Raw genomic sequence first — 17935 nt, forward strand, 5'->3', positions numbered from 1 at the left:
TTCATATGTTCTCATGTTATGCTTTTGGAAGGTAACTAGTTATTTTCCTCGAAGTCGATTTGTACAGTGTTGCATTCAAGGAGAGCAGAGGATTTTTTGAGTTAACAATGGGTGGGTTATGGAAGCTGTATTTCCAGAGAATCTGCGTCTGTAACATGACCCACATCTCGAGCAGAAGTTATAGAGAGGGAAATCCTGTAAAGACGGGTTGGTGTTGGGGGTTCACTTCCTGACCCAGCCTGGATTTTCCAAGTACATTTCCGACTCTGCCCCTCTGTAGCAGGTCCAAAACGATGAATGGAGCATCAGAACACAGGGATGAGGGACATGAACGTGCGCATGTGACAGTGGGCGTACATTCGTCTCTGTGTACCTGTTTATACATCTGTGTGTCTCTGAATCTGGGTGTTTGTATGTGTTTGTGTGGTTGTGTCTGTGTGGGTGTGGGATTTCTGTGAGTATGTGTGTGTGTGTGCAGCTTTATGTGTATCTGTTTCTGCGAACATGTGCGGATCTGTGAATGTAACTGTGTTTGACTGTGTGTGTCTGCGTCTGTGTGTGTCTGCGTCTGTGTGTGCCTCTTTCTGCGAGTGGGTGTGTACGTGTCAGTGTGGGCGAGTGTGTGTGTGTATGCATGTATGTGTCTGTGCATATGTCTGTTTGCGTGTGTGTGTGTGTCTATTTGGATGCTGCTGTGAAATGCTACCCTCCCTCTGTCACTCCCAAACTGAATCCCTGTACAGTTGTGTGGGGAGGCCAGTAGAGACTGAAACCAACAGAAACCTCAGCAGGTCTGACACCATTTGTGGACAGAAATGAAAGGTCCCTTCCTCAGATCTCGTGTCAGGGGGATACTACATCACTTTAAGCACCATAGAGACTGCAGACTCGACTCACACTGATACACACAGATATACACACACTAATACAGAGACATAGAGACACTCACTCATCCACAGAAACGCTTGCAGATATGGATTGTCTGTCAGTATTTTTCATGCTCCACTTTGAACTTGTCAATATTTCACTTAGTCTGTCTGGTGTGCGTCAGTAATTACGTCTGTGCTCAGACTTGCACTTGCTCACAATAGTGAGTGAGTCAGTAGAGTGTGACTGTAGGACAATTTCAATGTTTGCAGACACCAAACCTGGAAGAATTATAAAGTGTGTGGAGGATAGTCTGTAAATCCAGCAGGACAGTGAAACGTTGGTGTAGTATTCAGATTTATGTCAGATCTGGATCAATGTAGAGCAGTGTGAGGTGATGCACCTAGATAAGAATAACACTGAAAGTCAATATAATACATTCTGTCCCAGTAGAAAGCGGGATCAGAGGGCACTGGGTATATATGAGCACAAATTATTGAAGATGTTAGAACAAGTGGGGAGAGCAGTAACTATCACAGATTAATTTCAGTATCTGAGCTGTTTACAGGGGGAGTCTCCATGCTTCCTTCCTGGGAGGTGGTGGTGACGATGTGTTGTTAGCCCACTCTCCTGCCCGCCGAGACTGTGGGGATTCCATTTGTACCAGCTCGACACAAAAGGGAGATGGCGTCAGGGCCACGGATTCTACGTTATGCCAAGGGATTCAAAGTTTGGGAGAAGATTTGTAGCTCGGGTACTCGTTGTTGTGGTTCTGTTCGCCGAGCTGGGAATTTGTCTTGCAAACGTTTCGTCCCCTGTCTAGGTGACATCCTCAGTGCTTGGGAGCCTCCTGTGAAGCGCTTCTGTGCTGTTTCCTCCTGCATTTATAGTCGCCACTATAAATGCCGGAGGAAACAGCACAGAAGCGCTTCACAGGAGGCTCCCAAGCACTGAGGATGTCACCTAGACAGGAGACAAAATGTTTGCAAGACTTATGCGAAGGGAAACAGAACTGCCAGTGCGGTTAAAGTGAGAATTGCCCTTCACTGAACATTGCTCCTTACTCGTTTTGTGGGACGTGGATGTTTCAGAATCTCCACATGAAGCATCCCGGAACTCTCAGAGTCGTACCAGGGTCTTTCCAACAGGGCGGGGGAGGGGGTGGGGTGGGGAAGGAACGGATATCGGGCACTCAACCACCCGGCTTGGACGTTTCTGTCCTATTCCAGGCTGTTTCAGCTGAGTGTGAGAATGGATGGGAGGGAGGGTGGGAGTGGGTGCCCCTGCTGTTAGTGCTGGTGGAGGTGGGGGGGCATGGTGACTTGTCCGGAGGGAGCCAGTCCACCCTGTTGTATCTATGCAGTGTTATTGGTGTGGGGTAAAATGGAGGGAGAGAGAGGAGAGAGAGGAAGAATCCATGAGAGTGGTGCAGCATGAGTTGTGTTCGAGGGTCGGTCCTGTTACAGATATCCAGTGAATGTGAGGGAGCAGAGAGACTACGGTGATACTTATCTTGACAGAACGGGGAAGGGTATTCATGCTTGTACTGTATGCTGGACATTTCTTCAGACCGCAGATAATGCACTGAGTTTTGTGATGAGCTCAGAACTTGCTCGGTGGGTCTGGCAGTGTGGCACACTCTGGGAAGAGAATGTTCATCCTCTGTACTAGCCCATCGACCAGGGCTTCCGTGTCTCTGTTGACAAACCGTGCTGTAATTGCCCGTTATCTGCCATACTCAGGGTATACTGTGTCGGGCAGCATCAAAAGGAGACAGCTCAAACGTGTGCCCATTGGCCTTTTGAAGATAACGCCAGTGCCAGGGATCAGGGAACATCTAGGGTCATGCGGGTGTTCGTGAGTACCTCCAACCATGACGGAAAATGGAGCTGGCATGTGATGGGGTAGGTAGTTAATGAGATGAGTTCGATGAGATATCACCAGGAAGCAAGCTCAGTCTCATACAGACAATCCGTCTGTCATACCCAGTGAAAATGTCACTGTGACAAATTACTGTTAGATGCAGCCCGATGTGTCAAAGTTTCTGCTGACCCTACTCACAGTTACGAAGCTGCCAAAAAAATGCTCATCCAATACTCTCCATCATCTGAACTCAGACCAACATCCCATTCACTCATCACTCCTGGAAACACTGGCTCATGTTGCAGGATGCCTTTGAAATGTATTCATTTCAGCATTTTGGATCCTGGGAACACATCCTTCCATGAGATTGTATCTCATTTTCGCTCTCGATGTCTATTTCCCCAAACACCTCCCCTTTATTGATACTTAAACTGATTCCCAGCCCTCTATCCATGGCAGTTATTTTCACAGCCACAACACCCCTGTGTCATGGGAAAATTGAGATATGGAGCTGTAAATGAATGGAAACTGTTGAACCTGTCATGTCCAGCTTGGGCTGCAAGTTTCCCCACACTGGGCAGTGAAATAATGCACTGGGACGATGGACACATTCCAGACCGTGGTCGCATATCTCATCTGTGCGAACTGAAGATTGCACTACTGTGGTCTGCATACCTTTCCACTCTGGGTAAATTTTGTTTATACGGGACAGTACAACAGCCTGGACTGCACATCGCTCCCTGCTAAATGATTGTGCCACAGACTGGTTTTCATTTCAGCTGTGCGAGTCAGAGGGCGATCATGGAACCGTTTTCAAATGACTTTGCATCTGTTGTCATGCAGGAGCACAATTGGAATTGCAAGAAAATGGAGCGCACCACCGGCTGGTAGTGTGGCCGAGCGGTCTAAGGCGCTGGATTTAGGCTCCAGTCTCGTTAGAGGCGTGGGTTCGAATCCCACCGCTGCCATTTCTGCTGATCAACTCCAATGACGCAGCTTCCTGGAATGGTGTTTCAACCCGTGCTGCATTGCTGTTTTTAACAGAAGCAAAATGGGTTTGCTTCCCGGGCAATTAACTGTGGTGTGGGAAAGTTCCGAATTTTCCAAAGTGTCTGTGCTGTCATGATCGTGTTCGCCTCCCGCGCGGAAAAATCGCAAGCAGCTCTACTGTTGCTCTATGTTCCAGACAACTTGACTTTTTACTGGAACCGAATGCTGACTGTTATTTCATCGCTATTGTGAAACATTGCCCTACGGTGACTCGACTCGTCGTTGTTTGGTTTTCTGGCCAATGAGAAATCGTTCCAATGAATTTCGAGGTCATTCGACAATAGACAATAGACAATAGACAATAGATGCAGGAGTAGGCCATTCAGCCCTTCGAGCCTGCACCGCCATTCAATATGATCATGGCTGATCGTTCCCAATCAGTATCCTGTTCCAGCCTTATCTCCATAACCCTTGACTCCACTATCTTTAAGAGCTCTATCCAATTCTTTCTTAAATGAATCCAGAGGCTGGGCCTCCACTGCCCTCTGGGGCAGAGCATTCCACACAGCCACCACTCTCTGGCTGAAGTAGTTTCTCCTCATCTCTGTCCTAAATGGTCTACCCTGTATTTTTAAGTTGTGTACTCTGGTTCGGCACACCCCCATCAGCGGAAATATGTTTCCTCCTGCCAGAGGGTCGAATCCTTTCATAATCCTATACGTTTCAATCAGATCCCCAATCAGTCTTCTAAACTCAAGGGTATACAAGCACAGTCGCTTCAGTCTTTCCGTGAATTAGTTATTGAATTTCCGTGAATTAGTTATCGAATTTCACCCACTTCCTTCATTTCCGTCCTGGAGACATCGGAAGGGATAGGTAATCTAATCGAGACTGTGATTGGTGAAATTCACTTTTTATGACCAATTTTTATTCTGTTCTTTCTTTCTCTCTTTTCAGCATTATCTGGGAAGTGGTGGTGCACTCAGGCTCCAGTATGTTTGAAAGAGTAGTTTGGAATTGCCCTGTTGTTAGTTGTGATATTACGTTATGGCTCATGCCCCCGGACTGTCTCACATTTAGCATTCGAGCTCGCTGTGTCTGAAAATGCATTTGGTTTGCCAGTTTTGTTTGTGTTCCGTGTTAAATGCTTTCTGTTTTGCGATTCTCTCAATACGTTACGAATTAACAGGGTTCGTGAGGTAACTTCCAGCTCCAAAAATCCTCAACTGAGAATCTGGGAAAATTTCCCAAAGTATGATCAGTCGGAGCAAACGTAAGGAAGTCGTTCGTTTCTGCAGTGTTTCACAATGCTACCTTTCCGGTGAGCAGTCGAACAGACTAAATGATTGTGCCACAGACTGGTTTTCATTTGGTTTTCTTTAAATTACTGACGAGCATGAAAATGTAAACGGGGAGGGCGAGCGGGGAAGGGAGGCAGTTGCAGCTCTGCTGAAATTCCTTTTTTGTGATTCACTCAGCGACCAGAGACGTGAAGATGACTCAGGCGTTAGATCTCTTCACATCGTGAACAAAAACCAATCAAGGACAGTTAGCACCTCTTCCGGAGTGGGGGTGGGGTGAGGTAATTTCCTTTTGACTTCTGTTACTATGTCCAGAAATTGCCTTTTAGATTGAGGTGAAGAGAAACTGCATTTCTAAAAAGCACCATGGAATTTAGCAAAATTTATTGAGTCGCTTATCTTCGATTCCCACAAAGGTTTCCAACTTAGTTGGTATCCATGTGGCTCATATCCAGCTGTGAACATCTCTGCAGCGAATTGCACGGTTAAGGCAAAAAGTCAAGGAAAGTGGCATCTCGAACTGGCTCCGAGGTCAGAGCATCCTCACAATGTGATCTGTCCTTCTCGGATTGAAGTGCTACCTCCAGTTTTAGGGGGGAGAACATTCTTATTTTGCAAAACAGGCACAGTGACTGAAACTATGCTGCGCGGAATGATGTGGAACACGGCCTGCTCAGCTTTGTGCATTTTCCCCGTAGACCGGTGCGCTTCATGTTCCGCGTAAACGTGAAAGTTGTCCTGTTTTGTTAAATGGGTGAAATCATTTAGCAATGCAAGAATCGAAATTGCAGTAATGTCAAATAGCTCATGGTAATTTGAGCAAATCATATATTCTCACGCTCTCACAGATACATTCGTAGCTGAAAATGGTCTGAGAAGATAGATTCAGCTTACCATTGATTTTAGTCTGGATTGACGGGCTATCATTATCTGCTGCGAAATTGATATTATAGACGGGCATATCCCAGCAGCAGTGCGAGTCGGAGGGCGATCATGGAACCCTTTTCACGTGACTTTGCATCTGTTGTCATGCAGGAGCACAATTGGAAGTGCAAGAAAATGGGGCGCGCCGCCGGCTGGTAGTGTGGCCGAGCGGTCTAAGGCGCTGGTTTTATGCTCCAGTCTCGACATAGGCGTGGGTTCGACTCCCACCGCTGCCATTTCTGCTGATCAACTCCAACGACGCAGCTTCCTGGAATGGTGTTTCGACCCGTGCTGCACTTCTGTTTTTCACAGAAGCAAAATGGGTTTGCTTCCCGGGCAATTAACTGTAGTGTGGGAAAGTGCCGAATTTTCCAAAGTGTCTGTGCTGTCATGATCATGTTCGCCTCCCGCGCGGAAAAATCGCAAGCAGCTCTACTGTTGCTCTATGTTCCAGACAACTTGACTTTTTACTGGAACCGAATGCTGACTGTTATTTCATCGCTGTTGTGAAACAAAGCCCTACGGTGACTCGACTCGTCGTTTTTTGGATTTCTGGCCAATGAGAAAATCGTTCCAATGAATTTCGAGGTCATAAGTTATTGAATTTCTCCCACTTCCTTCATTATGGTCCTGGAGACATCGGAAGGGAAAGGTAATCTAATCGAGACTGTGATTGGTGAAATTCACTTTTTATGACCCATTCTTATTATGTTCTTTCTTTCTCTCTTTTCAGCATTGTCTGGGAAGTGGTGGTGCACTCAGGCTCCAGTATGTTTGAAAGAGTAGTTTGGAATTGCCCTGAAGTTAGTTGTAAGATTACGTTATGGCTCATGCCCCCGTACTGTCTCACATTTAGCATTCGTGCTCGCTGTGTCTGAAAATGCATTTGGTTTGCCAGTTTTGTTTGTGTTCCGTGTTAAATGCTTTCTGTTTTGCGATTCTCTCAATACGTTACGAATTAACAGGGTTCGTGAGGTAACTTCCAACTCCAAAAATCCTCAACTGAGAATCTGGGAAAATTTCCCAGAGTATGATCAGTCGGAGCAAACGTAAGGAAGTCGTTCGTTTCTGCAGTGTTTCACAATGCTACCTTTCCGGTGAGCAGTCGAACAGACTAAATGATTGTGCCACAGACTGGTTTTCATTTGGTTTTCTTTAAATCACTGACGAGCATGAAAATGTAAACGGGGAGGGCGAGCGGGGAAGGGAGGCAGTTGCAGCTCTGCTGAAATTCCTTTTTTTGTGATTCACTCAGCGACCAGAGACGTGAAGGTGACTCAGGCGTGAGATCTCTTCACATCGTGAACAAAAACCAATCAAGGACAGTTAGCACCTCTTCCGGAGTGGGGGTGGGGTGAGGTAATTACCTTTTGCCTTCTGTTACTATGTCCAGAAATTGCCTTTTAGTTTGAGGTGAAGAGAAACTGCATTTCTAAAAAGCACCATGGAATTTAGCAAAATTTATTGAGTCGCTTATCTTCGATTCCCACAAAGGTTTCCAACTCAGTTGGTATCCATGTGGCTCATATCCAGCTGTGAACATCTCTGCAGCGAATTGCACGGTTAAGGCAAAAAGTCAAGGAAAGTGGCATCTCGAACTGGCTCCGAGGTCAGAGCATCCTCACAATGTGATCTGTCCTTCTCGGATTGAAGTGCTACCTCCGGTTTTAGGGGGGAGAACATTCTTATTTTGCAAAACAGGCACAGTGACTGAAACTATGCTGCGCGGAATGATGTGGAACACGGCCTGCTCAGCTTTGTGCATTTTCCCCGTAGACCGGTGCGCTTCATGTTCCGCGTAAACGTGAAAGTTGTCCTGTTTTGTTAAATGGGTGAAATCATTTAGCAATGCAAGAATCGAAATTGCAGTAATGTCAAATAGCTCATGGTAATTTGAGCAAATCATATATTCTCACGCTCTCACAGATACATTCGTAGCTGAAAATGGTCTGAGAAGATAGTTTCTGCTTACCATTGATTTTAGTCTGGATTGACGGGCTATCATTATCTGCTGCGAAATTGATATTATAGACGGGCATATCCCAGCAGCAGTGCGAGTCGGAGGGCGATCATGGAACCCTTTTCACGTGACTTTGCATCTGTTGTCATGCAGGAGCACAATTGGAAGTGCAAGAAAATGGGGCGCGCCGCCGGCTGGTAGTGTGGCCGAGCGGTCTAAGGCGCTGGTTTTATGCTCCAGTCTCGACATAGGCGTGGGTTCGACTCCCACCGCTGCCATTTCTGCTGATCAACTCCAACGACGCAGCTTCCTGGAATGGTGTTTCGACCCGTGCTGCACTTCTGTTTTTCACAGAAGCAAAATGGGTTTGCTTCCCGGGCAATTAACTGTAGTGTGGGAAAGTGCCGAATTTTCCAAAGTGTCTGTGCTGTCATGATCATGTTCGCCTCCCGCGCGGAAAAATCGCAAGCAGCTCTACTGTTGCTCTATGTTCCAGACAACTTGACTTTTTACTGGAACCGAATGCTGACTGTTATTTCATCGCTGTTGTGAAACAAAGCCCTACGGTGACTCGACTCGTCGTTTTTTGGATTTCTGGCCAATGAGAAAATCGTTCCAATGAATTTCGAGGTCATAAGTTATTGAATTTCTCCCACTTCCTTCATTATGGTCCTGGAGACATCGGAAGGGAAAGGTAATCTAATCGAGACTGTGATTGGTGAAATTCACTTTTTATGACCCATTCTTATTATGTTCTTTCTTTCTCTCTTTTCAGCATTGTCTGGGAAGTGGTGGTGCACTCAGGCTCCAGTATGTTTGAAAGAGTAGTTTGGAATTGCCCTGAAGTTAGTTGTAAGCTTACGTTATGGCTCATGCCCCCGTACTGTCTCACATTTAGCATTCGTGCTCGCTGTGTCTGAAAATGCATTTGGTTTGCCAGTTTTGTTTGTGTTCCGTGTTAAATGCTTTCTGTTTTGCGATTCTCTCAATACGTTACGAATTAACAGGGTTCGTGAGGTAACTTCCAACTCCAAAAATCCTCAACTGAGAATCTGGGAAAATTTCCCAGAGTATGATCAGTCGGAGCAAACGTAAGGAAGTCGTTCGTTTCTGCAGTGTTTCACAATGCTACCTTTCCGGTGAGCAGTCGAACAGACTAAATGATTGTGCCACAGACTGGTTTTCATTTGGTTTTCTTTAAATCACTGACGAGCAGGAAAATGTAAACGGGGAGGGCGAGCGGGGAAGGGAGGCAGTTGCAGCTCTGCTGAAATTCCTTTTTTTGTGATTCACTCAGCGACCAGAGACGTGAAGGTGACTCAGGCGTGAGATCTCTTCACATCGTGAACAAAAACCAATCAAGGACAGTTAGCACCTCTTCCGGAGTGGGGGTGGGGTGAGGTAATTACCTTTTGCCTTCTGTTACTATGTCCAGAAATTGCCTTTTAGTTTGAGGTGAAGAGAAACTGCATTTCTAAAAAGCACCATGGAATTTAGCAAAATTTATTGAGTCGCTTATCTTCGATTCCCACAAAGGTTTCCAACTCAGTTGGTATCCATGTGGCTCATATCCAGCTGTGAACATCTCTGCAGCGAATTGCACGGTTAAGGCAAAAAGTCAAGGAAAGTGGCATCTCGAACTGGCTCCGAGGTCAGAGCATCCTCACAATGTGATCTGTCCTTCTCGGATTGAAGTGCTACCTCCAGTTTTAGGGGGGAGAACATTCTTATTTTGCAAAACAGGCACAGTGACTGAAACTATGCTGCGCGGAATGATGTGGAACACGGCCTGCTCAGCTTTGTGCATTTTCCCCGTAGACCGGTGCGCTTCATGTTCCGCGTAAACGTGAAAGTTGTCCTGTTTTGTTAAATGGGTGAAATCATTTAGCAATGCAAGAATCGAAATTGCAGTAATGTCAAATAGCTCATGGTAATTTGAGCAAATCATATATTCTCACGCTCTCACAGATACATTCGTAGCTGAAAATGGTCTGAGAAGATAGTTTCTGCTTACCATTGATTTTAGTCTGGATTGACGGGCTATCATTATCTGCTGCGAAATTGATATTATAGACGGGCATATCCCAGCAGCAGTGCGAGTCGGAGGGCGATCATGGAACCCTTTTCACGTGACTTTGCATCTGTTGTCATGCAGGAGCACAATTGGAAGTGCAAGAAAATGGGGCGCGCCGCCGGCTGGTAGTGTGGCCGAGCGGTCTAAGGCGCTGGTTTTAAGCTCCAGCCTCGACAAAGGCGTGGGTTCGACACCCACCGCTGCCATTTCTACTGATCAACTCCAACGACGCAGCTTCCTGGAATGGTGTTTCGACCCGTGCTGCATTTCTGTTTTTCACAGAAGCAAAATGGGTTTGCTTCCCGGGCAATTAACTGTGGTGTGGGAAAGTGCCGAATTTTCCAAAGTGTCTGTGCTGTCATGATCATGTTCGCCTCCCGCGCGGAAAAATCGCAAGCAGCTCTACTGTTGCTCTATGTTCCAGACAACTTGACTTTTTACTGGAACCGAATGCTGACTGTTATTTCATCGCTGTTGTGAAACAAAGCCCTACGGTGTCTCGACTCGTCGTTGTTTGGTTTTCTGGCCAATGAGAAAATCGTTCCAATGAATTTCGAGGTCATAAGTTATTGAATTTCTCCCACTTCCTTCATTTCCGTCCTGGAGACATCGGAAGGGAAAGGTAATCTAATCGAGACTGTGATTGGTGAAATTCACTTTTTATGACCCATTCTTATTATGTTCTTTCTTTCTCTCTTTTCAGCATTGTCTGGGAAGTGGTGGTGCACTCAGGCTCCAGTATGTTTGAAAGAGTAGTTTGGAATTGCCCTGAAGTTAGTTGTGAGATGACGTTATGGCTCATGCCCCCGGACTGTCTCACATTTAGCATTCGTGCTCGCTGTGACTGAAAATGCATTTGGTTTGCCAGTTTTGTTTGTGTTCCGTGTTAAATGCTTTCTGTTTTGCGATTCTCTCAATACGTTACGAATTAACAGGGTTCGTGAGGTAACTTCCAGCTCCAAAAATCCTCAACTGAGAATCTGGGAAAATTTCCCAGAGTATGATCAGTCGGAGCAAACGTAAGGAAGTCGTTCGTTTCTGCAGTGTTTCACAATGCTACCTTTCCGGTGAGCAGTCGAACAGACTAAATGATTGTGCCACAGACTGGTTTTCATTTGGTTTTCTTTAAATCACTGACGAGCAGTAAAATGTAAACGGGGAGGGCGAGCGGGGAAGGGAGGCAGTTGCAGCTCTGCTGAAATTCCTTTTTTTGTGATTCACTCAGCGACCAGAGACGTGAAGGTGACTCAGGCGTGAGATCTCTTCACATCGTGAACAAAAACCAATCAAGGACAGTTAGCACCTCTTCCGGAGTGGGGGTGGGGTGAGGTAATTACCTTTTGCCTTCTGTTACTATGTCCAGAAATTGCCTTTTAGTTTGAGGTGAAGAGAAACTGCATTTCTAAAAAGCACCATGGAATTTAGCAAAATTTATTGAGTCGCTTATCTTCGATTCCCACAAAGGTTTCCAACTCAGTTGGTATCCATGTGGCTCATATCCAGCTGTGAACATCTCTGCAGCGAATTGCACGGTTAAGGCAAAAAGTCAAGGAAAGTGGCATCTCGAACTGGCTCCGAGGTCAGAGCATCCTCACAATGTGATCGGTCCTTCTCGGATTGAAGTGCTACCTCCAGTTTTAGGGGGGAGAACATTCTTATTTTGCAAAACAGGCACAGTGACTGAAACTATGCTGCGCGGAATGATGTGGAACACGGCCTGCTCAGCTTTGTGCATTTTCCCCGTAGACCGGTGCGCTTCATGTTCCGCGTAAACGTGAAAGTTGTCCTGTTTTGTTAAATGGGTGAAATCATTTAGCAATGCAAGAATCGAAATTGCAGTAATGTCAAATAGCTCATGGTAATTTGAGCAAATCATATATTCTCACGCTCTCACAGATACATTCGTAGCTGAAAATGGTCTGAGAAGATAGATTCAGCTTAGTCTGGATTGACGGGCTATCATTATCTGCTGCGAAATTGATATTATAGACGGGCATATCCCAGCAGCAGTGCGAGTCGGAGGGCGATCATGGAACCCTTTTCACGTGACTTTGCATCTGTTGTCATGCAGGAGCACAATTGGAAGTGCAAGAAAATGGGGCGCGCCGCCGGCTGGTAGTGTGGCCGAGCGGTCTAAGGCGCTGGTTTTATGCTCCAGTCTCGACATAGGCGTGGGTTCGACTCCCACCGCTGCCATTTCTGCTGATCAACTCCAACGACGCAGCTTCCTGGAATGGTGTTTCGACCCGTGCTGCACTTCTGTTTTTCACAGAAGCAAAATGGGTTTGCTTCCCGGGCAATTAACTGTAGTGTGGGAAAGTGCCGAATTTTCCAAAGTGTCTGTGCTGTCATGATCATGTTCGCCTCCCGCGCGGAAAAATCGCAAGCAGCTCTACTGTTGCTCTATGTTCCAGACAACTTGACTTTTTACTGGAACCGAATGCTGACTGTTATTTCATCGCTGTTGTGAAACAAAGCCCTACGGTGACTCGACTCGTCGTTTTTTGGATTTCTGGCCAATGAGAAAATCGTTCCAATGAATTTCGAGGTCATAAGTTATTGAATTTCTCCCACTTCCTTCATTATGGTCCTGGAGACATCGGAAGGGAAAGGTAATCTAATCGAGACTGTGATTGGTGAAATTCACTTTTTATGACCCATTCTTATTATGTTCTTTCTTTCTCTCTTTTCAGCATTGTCTGGGAAGTGGTGGTGCACTCAGGCTCCAGTATGTTTGAAAGAGTAGTTTGGAATTGCCCTGAAGTTAGTTGTGAGATTACGTTATGGCTCATGCCCCCGTACTGTCTCACATTTAGCATTCGTGCTCGCTGTGTCTGAAAATGCATTTGGTTTGCCAGTTTTGTTTGTGTTCCGTGTTAAATGCTTTCTGTTTTGCGATTCTCTCAATACGTTACGAATTAACAGGGTTCGTGAGGTAACTTCCAACTCCAAAAATCCTCAACTGAGAATCTGGGAAAATTTCCCAGAGTATGATCAGTCGGAGCAAACGTAAGGAAGTCGTTCGTTTCTGCAGTGTTTCACAATGCTACCTTTCCGGTGAGCAGTCGAACAGACTAAATGATTGTGCCACAGACTGGTTTTCATTTGGTTTTCTTTAAATCACTGACGAGCAGGAAAATGTAAACGGGGAGGGCGAGCGGGGAAGGGAGGCAGTTGCATTCTGCTGAAATTCCTTTTTTGTGATTCACTCAGCGACCAGAGACGTGAAGGTGACTCAGGCGTGAGATCTCTTCACATCGTGAACAAAAACCAATCAAGGACAGTTAGCACCTCTTCCGGAGTGGGGGTGGGGTGTGGTAATTACCTTTTGCCTTCTGTTACTATGTCCAGAAATTGCCTTTTAGTTTGAGGTGAAGAGAAACTGCATTTCTAAAAAGCACCATGGAATTTAGCAAAATTTATTGAGTCGCTTATCTTCGATTCCCACAAAGGTTTCCAACTCAGTTGGTATCCATGTGGCTCATATCCAGCTGTGAACATCTCTGCAGCGAATTGCACGGTTAAGGCAAAAAGTCAAGGAAAGTGGCATCTCGAACTGGCTCCGAGGTCAGAGCATCCTCACAATGTGATCTGTCCTTCTCGGATTGAAGTGCTACCTCCAGTTTTAGGGGGGAGAACATTCTTATTTTGCAAAACAGGCACAGTGACTGAAACTATGCTGCGCGGAATGATGTGGAACACGGCCTGCTCAGCTTTGTGCATTTTCCCCGTAGACCGGTGCGCTTCATGTTCCGCGTAAACGTGAAAGTTGTCCTGTTTTGTTAAATGGGTGAAATCATTTAGCAATGCAAGAATCGAAATTGCAGTAATGTCAAATAGCTCATGGTAATTTGAGCAAATCATATATTCTCACGCTCTTACAGATACATTCGTAGCTGAAAATGGTCTGAGAAGATAGTTTCTGCTTACCATTGATTTTAGTCTGGATTGACGGGCTATCATTATCTGCTGCGAAATTGATATTATAGACGGGCATATCCCAGCAGCAGTGCGAGTCGGAGGGCGATCATGGAACCCTTTTCACGTGACTTTGCATCTGTTGTCATGCAGGAGCACAATTGGAAGTGCAAGAAAATGGGGCGCGCCGCCGGCTGGTAGTGTGGCCGAGCGGTCTAAGGCGCTGGTTTTAAGCTCCAGCCTCGACAAAGGCGTGGGTTCGACACCCACCGCTGCCATTTCTACTGATCAACTCCAACGACGCAGCTTCCTGGAATGGTGTTTCGACCCGTGCTGCATTTCTGTTTTTCACAGAAGCAAAATGGGTTTGCTTCCCGGGCAATTAACTGTGGTGTGGGAAAGTGCCGAATTTTCCAAAGTGTCTGTGCTGTCATGATCATGTTCGCCTCCCGCGCGGAAAAATCGCAAGCAGCTCTACTGTTGCTCTATGTTCCAGACAACTTGACTTTTTACTGGAACCGAATGCTGACTGTTATTTCATCGCTGTTGTGAAACAAAGCCCTACGGTGACTCGACTCGTCGTTGTTTGGTTTTCTGGCCAATGAGAAAATCGTTCCAATGAATTTCGAGGTCATAAGTTATTGAATTTCTCCCACTTCCTTCATTTCCGTCCTGGAGACATCGGAAGGGAAAGGTAATCTAATCGAGACTGTGATTGGTGAAATTCACTTTTTATGACCCATTCTTATTATGTTCTTTCTTTCTCTCTTTTCAGCATTGTCTGGGAAGTGGTGGTGCACTCAGGCTCCAGTATGTTTGAAAGAGTAGTTTGGAATTGCCCTGAAGTTAGTTGTGAGATTACGTTATGGCTCATGCCCCCGTACTGTCTCACATTTAGCATTCGTGCTCGCTGTGTCTGAAAATGCATTTGGTTTGCCAGTTTTGTTTGTGTTCCGTGTTAAATGCTTTCTGTTTTGCGATTCTCTCAATACGTTACGAATTAACAGGGTTCGTGAGGTAACTTCCAACTCCAAAAATCCTCAACTGAGAATCTGGGAAAATTTCCCAGAGTATGATCAGTCGGAGCAAACGTAAGGAAGTCGTTCGTTTCTGCAGTGTTTCACAATGCTACCTTTCCGGTGAGCAGTCGAACAGACTAAATGATTGTGCCACAGACTGGTTTTCATTTGGTTTTCTTTAAATCACTGACGAGCAGGAAAATGTAAACGGGGAGGGCGAGCGGGGAAGGGAGGCAGTTGCATTCTGCTGAAATTCCTTTTTTGTGATTCACTCAGCGACCAGAGACGTGAAGGTGACTCAGGCGTGAGATCTCTTCACATCGTGAACAAAAACCAATCAAGGACAGTTAGCACCTCTTCCGGAGTGGGGGTGGGGTGTGGTAATTACCTTTTGCCTTCTGTTACTATGTCCAGAAATTGCCTTTTAGTTTGAGGTGAAGAGAAACTGCATTTCTAAAAAGCACCATGGAATTTAGCAAAATTTATTGAGTCGCTTATCTTCGATTCCCACAAAGGTTTCCAACTCAGTTGGTATCCATGTGGCTCATATCCAGCTGTGAACATCTCTGCAGCGAATTGCACGGTTAAGGCAAAAAGTCAAGGAAAGTGGCATCTCGAACTGGCTCCGAGGTCAGAGCATCCTCACAATGTGATCTGTCCTTCTCGGATTGAAGTGCTACCTCCAGTTTTAGGGGGGAGAACATTCTTATTTTGCAAAACAGGCACAGTGACTGAAACTATGCTGCGCGGAATGATGTGGAACACGGCCTGCTCAGCTTTGTGCATTTTCCCCGTAGACCGGTGCGCTTCATGTTCCGCGTAAACGTGAAAGTTGTCCTGTTTTGTTAAATGTGTGAAATCATTTAGCAATGCAAGAATCGAAATTGCAGTAATGTCAAATAGCTCATGGTAATTTGAGCAAATCATATATTCTCACGCTCTTACAGATACATTCGTAGCTGAAAATGGTCTGAGAAGATAGTTTCTGCTTACCATTGATTTTAGTCTGGATTGACGGGCTATCATTATCTGCTGCGAAATTGATATTATAGACGGGCATATCCCAGCAGCAGTGCGAGTCGGAGGGCGATCATGGAACCCTTTTCACGTGAATTTGCATCTGTTGTCATGCAGGAGCACAATTGGAAGTGCAAGAAAATGGGGCGCGCCGCCGGCTGGTAGTGTGGCCGAGCGGTCTAAGGCGCTGGTTTTAAGCTCCAGCCTCGACAAAGGCGTGGGTTCGACACCCACCGCTGCCATTTCTACTGATCAACTCCAACGACGCAGCTTCCTGGAATGGTGTTTCGACCCGTGCTGCATTTCTGTTTTTCACAGAAGCAAAATGGGTTTGCTTCCCGGGCAATTAACTGTGGTGTGGGAAAGTGCCGAATTTTCCAAAGTGTCTGTGCTGTCATGATCATGTTCGCCTCCCGCGCGGAAAAATCGCAAGCAGCTCTACTGTTGCTCTATGTTCCAGACAACTTGACTTTTTACTGGAACCGAATGCTGACTGTTATTTCATCGCTGTTGTGAAACAAAGCCCTACGGTGACTCGACTCGTCGTTGTTTGGTTTTCTGGCCAATGAGAAAATCGTTCCAATGAATTTCGAGGTCATAAGTTATTGAATTTCTCCCACTTCCTTCATTTCCGTCCTGGAGACATCGGAAGGGAAAGGTAATCTAATCGAGACTGTGATTGGTGAAATTCACTTTTTATGACCCATTCTTATTATGTTCTTTCTTTCTCTCTTTTCAGCATTGTCTGGGAAGTGGTGGTGCACTCAGGCTCCAGTATGTTTGAAAGAGTAGTTTGGAATTGCCCTGAAGTTAGTTGTGAGATGACGTTATGGCTCATGCCCCCGGACTGTCTCACATTTAGCATTCGTGCTCGCTGTGACTGAAAATGCATTTGGTTTGCCAGTTTTGTTTGTGTTCCGTGTTAAATGCTTTCTGTTTTGCGATTCTCTCAATACGTTACGAATTAACAGGGTTCGTGAGGTAACTTCCAGCTCCAAAAATCCTCAACTGAGAATCTGGGAAAATTTCCCAGAGTATGATCAGTCGGAGCAAACGTAAGGAAGTCGTTCGTTTCTGCAGTGTTTCACAATGCTACCTTTCCGGTGAGCAGTCGAACAGACTAAATGATTGTGCCACAGACTGGTTTTCATTTGGTTTTCTTTAAATCACTGACGAGCAGGAAAATGTAAACGGGGAGGGCGAGCGGGGAAGGGAGGCAGTTGCAGCTCTGCTGAAATTCCTTTTTTTGTGATTCACTCAGCGACCAGAGACGTGAAGGTGACTCAGGCGTGAGATCTCTTCACATCGTGAACAAAAACCAATCAAGGACAGTTAGCACCTCTTCCGGAGTGGGGGTGGGGTGAGGTAATTACCTTTTGCCTTCTGTTACTATGTCCAGAAATTGCCTTTTAGTTTGAGGTGAAGAGAAACTGCATTTCTAAAAAGCAGCATGGAATTTAGCAAAATTTATTGAGTCGCTTATCTTCGATTCCCACAAAGGTTTCCAACTCAGTTGGTATCCATGTGGCTCATATCCAGCTGTGAACATCTCTGCAGCGAATTGCACGGTTAAGGCAAAAAGTCAAGGAAAGTGGCATCTCGAACTGGCTCCGAGGTCAGAGCATCCTCACAATGTGATCTGTCCTTCTCGGATTGAAGTGCTACCTCCAGTTTTGGGGGGAGAACATTCTTATTTTGCAAAACAGGCACAGTGACTGAAACTATGCTGCGCGGAATGATGTGGAACACGGCCTGCTCAGCTTTGTGCATTTTCCCCGTAGACCGGTGCGCTTCATGTTCCGCGTAAACGTGAAAGTTGTCCTGTTTTGTTAAATGGGTGAAATCATTTAGCAATGCAAGAATCGAAATTGCAGTAATGTCAAATAGCTCATGGTAATTTGAGCAAATCATGTATTCTCACGCTCTCACAGATACATTCGTAGCTGAAAATGGTCTGAGAAGATAGATTCAGCTTAGTCTGGATTGACGGGCTATCATTATC

The 17935-nt window shown here is 45.8% G+C and overlaps 4 non-coding genes across 4 annotated transcripts; all 4 read left to right on the forward strand.

Annotated features, from left to right (window-relative positions):
- The first annotated feature begins 3616 nt into the window (after positions 1-3616).
- On the forward strand, positions 3617-3698 carry trnal-uag (transfer RNA leucine (anticodon UAG)). Its single transcript has one exon. It is a non-coding gene; the product is annotated as a tRNA-Leu (tRNA).
- A 2401-nt stretch (positions 3699-6099) lies between these two features.
- On the forward strand, positions 6100-6181 carry trnai-uau (transfer RNA isoleucine (anticodon UAU)). Its single transcript has one exon. It is a non-coding gene; the product is annotated as a tRNA-Ile (tRNA).
- A 1920-nt stretch (positions 6182-8101) lies between these two features.
- trnai-uau (transfer RNA isoleucine (anticodon UAU)) lies at positions 8102-8183 on the forward strand. Its single transcript has one exon. It is a non-coding gene; the product is annotated as a tRNA-Ile (tRNA).
- Positions 8184-12093: 3910 nt separating this feature from the next.
- Positions 12094-12175, forward strand: trnai-uau (transfer RNA isoleucine (anticodon UAU)). Its single transcript has one exon. It is a non-coding gene; the product is annotated as a tRNA-Ile (tRNA).
- Positions 12176-17935: the final 5760 nt, after the last annotated feature.

Source organism: Chiloscyllium punctatum, chromosome 46, assembly GCF_047496795.1.
Source record: "Chiloscyllium punctatum isolate Juve2018m chromosome 46, sChiPun1.3, whole genome shotgun sequence".
Classification (NCBI taxonomy): Eukaryota; Metazoa; Chordata; class Chondrichthyes; order Orectolobiformes; family Hemiscylliidae; genus Chiloscyllium; species Chiloscyllium punctatum.